The sequence below is a fragment of the Arachis duranensis genome, chromosome 7, assembly GCF_000817695.3.
Source record: "Arachis duranensis cultivar V14167 chromosome 7, aradu.V14167.gnm2.J7QH, whole genome shotgun sequence".
Taxonomy (NCBI): domain Eukaryota; kingdom Viridiplantae; phylum Streptophyta; class Magnoliopsida; order Fabales; family Fabaceae; genus Arachis; species Arachis duranensis.
In genome coordinates, this window is record NC_029778.3 from 12,995,256 (window position 1) to 13,000,102 (window position 4,847).

At 36.7% G+C, this 4,847-nt stretch overlaps 1 pseudogene; it reads left to right on the forward strand.

The window, feature by feature from the left end:
* The first annotated feature begins 497 nt into the window (after nt 1–497).
* On the forward strand, nt 498–4,328 carry LOC107457805 (pentatricopeptide repeat-containing protein At3g49710-like; annotated as a pseudogene).
* Nucleotides 4,329–4,847: the final 519 nt, after the last annotated feature.

The following is a 4,847-nucleotide window of genomic DNA, read 5'->3' on the forward strand; positions in this document are numbered from 1 at the left end:
TCAAAATTAAAATTTTTTCTTTCAAAAATATCATTTCTTTCATTATGATTTTCTTCTAAATGACAACAAAAATAATAATTGTTCATAGTAGCTATTATAGTGATCTAAGAGAAAAAATAACAGAACAATAAAAAAAAAGAGAGTTAAAAATAGTGATGAAAATGGTATTCTTGGAAGAAAAAAATTTTAATTTTTACCAGAAGATTAAAATAAGACGAAATAAAACGTTTGGGGATAAAAATAGAACGTTGTATTAAAAAGTAAAATAATATTTTACTCTTGTTTTAAATTTAAACACATTTTTTAGAGAGTTTGGTTTTGTATTTTAAATGTAAGTTGTAACACTCTACCACACAGAACCTTACGCTCAAGTCGTAAAGGAGAGTTGGTGAGGTATTACAACCTCTAAAAATAAAATATATACATAATATAGTTGAAAAATTTTTATATCTTGGAGCCTTTGAAGGAAAGTTTAAAACAAAAGTCGTTACGCTCCCATGGACGATAAACATAAACCAGATAGGGTAAGAGTAAAACGGTAAGGATATATATACATACTAGACGATTTTCAAGGATACAGATAACAAAGCTCTTGACTCAGCTCACGAAGTTTAAACCGGTCACAACATATATATACATATATACAAATAAACCCAAAAGTAAGCCAAAATAGTAAACTGACAACATGTTTTTTTGAGCCGACCTCTAAAAAGAACAAATATAAAATACAAGGTGGAAAATCTAAATACATATATAAATATAAGTAAAAATACAACCCTGAACCCGAAGAGATCTCCAGAATACAAAGTGGTACTTCTCAATCTGCATATGAAAAAATAACAATATTATATGGGATGAGAATCAGGGGTTCTCAATATGGTTAAGGTGCCCACATATATAATAAATAAGGTCCCAAGAAAGTCAGAGGCAATCTTAGAACGCCGACACTCAAATTATAAAACCTAAAAGAATAAACTGAACTAGTACCCAAATAACGATATATCTCTAACCTTGTAGTTTACTTCCTGTCTCATTTAACTCTAACATTTACCACTGATCCAACCAGTCATGGCTTATGGCCCAAATTAACCCAGTTCAGCCTCTGACCCAATTAAACTCAACCCGACCTCTGGCTCATTTCAAATCAAATAAGGATTATCACCTGTCCACCACCAATGTACTCAAAATAAAAAGACAATCACAAACACAAGCAAATGCAAGACAAACACATTTAAAGAACAGTTACAATAAATATCACAGTTATCAGTTAAACAGAATTGATCAAATAGACAAACTAAAACAATTATGCATATCCAGACAAAGCAAATAAATGCAACATGATACATGCCTGGCTTACAGATTGTGAACCCATGGCAATTACTAAACCCTCACACCTTCCAGAACCTTCTCAAAACATGCATATCAGAAAGAAACGGAAATGTATTCTCTCCATTTTTGTTAACACTTAAGAGAATAAAGTGTGATCTCTCACCTTTAATTCTATAAGTGAGATCAAAATTAAATAAGAGAGAGAACAATAAAGGGTGAGATCCTACACTAAACACCATCCATTTTTTTCTGGAGAGGATCCACTCCAGAAAGAAACCCTTCAGCAAGGAAAGCCCTTCATGCACTCTTCTTCAAATCCCACAGCAACAACAATGATAACATTACCACCTACCTCTCTAACCATTTCACTATTCTCTATTCCAAATGCGGCACCCTCCGCAATGCTCGAAGTGCCTTTGGCCTCACTGAGCATCCTAATGTGTTCTCCTACAATGCCATCATCAATGCCTATGCCAAACACTCCCTTCCCCACATTTCCCGCCAGCTGTTCGACCATATTCCCCAACCAGACCTTGTTTCCTACAACGCCCTTATTAGTGCTTACGCTGAGTGCGGCGACTGTGAGGAGGCACTGAGCTTGCTCAGGGAGGTCAGAGAGAAGTGTCTTGCTATCGACGGGTTCACGCTCTCCAGCGTCATAGATGCCTGCTGCGGCCATGGTGTGGGGTTGATCAGGCAGCTTCATTGCTTCGTGGTGATGGGTGAGTTTGATTCTTATGCTTCTGTTAACAATGCCATGCTCACAAGTTATAGCAAGGAGGGATTCTTGTGTGAGGCGAAAAGGCTGTTTCATGAGATAGGGCTTGGTGGGAGGGATGAGGTTTCTTGGAACTCGATGATTGTGGTGTGTGGGCGACACCGCAAGGGATCGGAAGCGCTGACACTGTTCTGTGTTCTGTGAGATGGTTAGGATGGGATTGGAGGTTGACATGTTCACTATGGCTAGTGTTTTGACTGCCTTTACTTCCCTCAAGGATTTGGCAGGGGGGATGCAGTTTCATGCTAAGATGATTAAGAGTGGGTTCGATAGGAATTCTCATGTAGGAAGTGGTTTGATTGACTTGTACTCGAAGTGTGCAGGGGCCAGGGGGCATGTTAGAGTGCAGGAAGGTGTTTGAAGAGATTACTGCACCAGATTTGGTTCTATGGAACACAATGATTTCTGGATATTCCCAGAATGAGGACTTGTCTGAGGATGCCCTCTGTTGTTTTCGCAAGATGCAACGCGGTGGCTTTCGTCCAGATGATTGTAGTTTCGTGTGTGTCGTTAGTGCATGCTCTAATTTATCTCCCTCCGTGGGAAATCAGGTTTATGCATTAACAATCAAATCCGACATCCTTTATAATCATGTTTCGGTCAATAATGCTCTTGTTGCAATGTACTCTAAATGTGGGAATCTTCAGGATGCGAGAAAGATATTTGATACTATGCCAGAACACAACATGGTATCACTGAATTCAATGATAGCAGGTTATGCACAACATGGTCTTGAGGCTGAGTCACTACGGCTTGTTGAACTGATGCTGCAAAAGGATATTGCCCCAAATAACATAACCTTCGTATCTGTTCTTTCTGCATGCGCGCACACAGGGAAAGTTGAGGAAGGTCAGAAATATTTCAATATAATGAAGGAGAAGTTTGGGTTTGAAGGTCAGAAATATTCCAATACTGGTTGTGAAGAACCTAAGAATTTGTGATGATTGCCACAATGCCATAAAAATTATTTCTGCCATTTCTGGTAGGGAAATCATCGTTAGAGACACTCACAGGTTTCATTGCTTTAAAGAAGGACAATGTTCGTGCAGAGATTATTGGTGATAATATTTCAAAGGTGCTAGACTGCTACTTTACTGGGAATTTGAGTTGCGCTACCATGACTTATAGATCTACTAAGCAGCCAAGGCTAAACTGAATGTCTGCAGAGCCTACTTGCAGAATCCTACTAAAGAGTTAGTTTGAACTGATTTCTCTTGTGAATTCAGAGCTATGTAGATCTTGCTAAGTGAGAATCCTGAAGATTTGATGATCATTACATGTTCTATCAGCCCACTTGGGAGTCAATCTAGCTCTGGCTGCAGGAAGCCAATGCATCATAAGACATAACACTGCATGAAACATTATAAGGTTTTGAACTCTTGCTTTGTTATATCAGTTATTGTCTTAAATATTTCACCCCCTTTGTTGTTTCAGATACTGTATGCACCCTACATATAGAGTCTTCAAATACAAATTCTGCCATAAGAATATAAGTTAAAAAAAAACACATTGCCTTGGTTTAACAAATTCATCTTAAAGCTTGGTCACTGAATTTGATAATTGCAGGTTGGACACAAGATGGTCTTGAAGCTGAACTACGACAGCTTCTCAAACTGATGCTGCAAAAGGATAGTCTCTAAAAACAAAACCTTCATATATGTTCATGCATGCTTGATTTTCGCTACTTTTGCATGTCTTGTTCCTTTTTGGCATTTCTGTTTGTTTTAGGTGTTTTTCCTTTTTGGAATTGGTCCACAATTTTTATGAGTCAGCACTTTTCCATTTTTTTTAATTAATTTGACAAAGATTAAGATAGCATAGTTAGGACTTGATTATAGCATGAGTTTTAGATTTGATTTATATCTTGTGTTTGATTATAGTTGGGGTTTCATTTTTATTTTCTGTTTCTTTTATTTCTGTTTGATTTTTATTTTTGTTTTTAGAAGGGATGGTGATCACTGGTAATCTAAACCTACATAACTTGTGTGTTTTTGTTTGCTGCTGAATTTATGTAGTTGCTTTAAATTGCTTGATGAGCTGGGTTACTAATGCCATTTTTTATTGATTCGTATTTTTCTTCCTCTTAAATAAATGTTGTTTTGGTTTATTGTTGCATTAGACTCAATCTTTTTGTTATATATTAGTGGAGTATTTTGTTTGTTTAATCAGGCTTGTTCAAGTCCTTGTTTAGTTCTAAATGTGGTGTGCTACAATATTTTGGTTATATATTGTTGGATTATAGTATGAGTTCTGCAAGATCAAGAAAAGTTGTTATTATTGTTTTTTACCTTGAGGAAGAATATGAAGATTAATTGGTAGAAAATTGGAAGTAGCAAACAATAGCAACTTGTTTTGTGTGCGAGTCTGATAATTAGGTCCTGTTTGGTTATAATTTAACAGAATGAGAAATAATCAAAATAGAATTCCTGCCTAAATCAAATAAAATTCTATTAAACAGGTAGGAACAGGTAGGAATTCATTTTGATTATCTCTCATTCTGTTAAATTATAATCAAGCATGCAGAAATCAAACAAGGCGTCGAAGTTCAATTTCATGCAGAGCTGAAAATGCAGAACTAAACAAGGAAAAGGAGAAAAGAGTATATCGATTTGGGGAACCCTTGCCTCCACGTTATCCCAGCTCGCATCCGTGCATGGAGAAGACCCGGAGGCCTCCGTTGTATCCTCTCAAGTATCCAAAGCCGTTCTTATAGAAGAAGTGTGTTTGAGTATGAGAATCG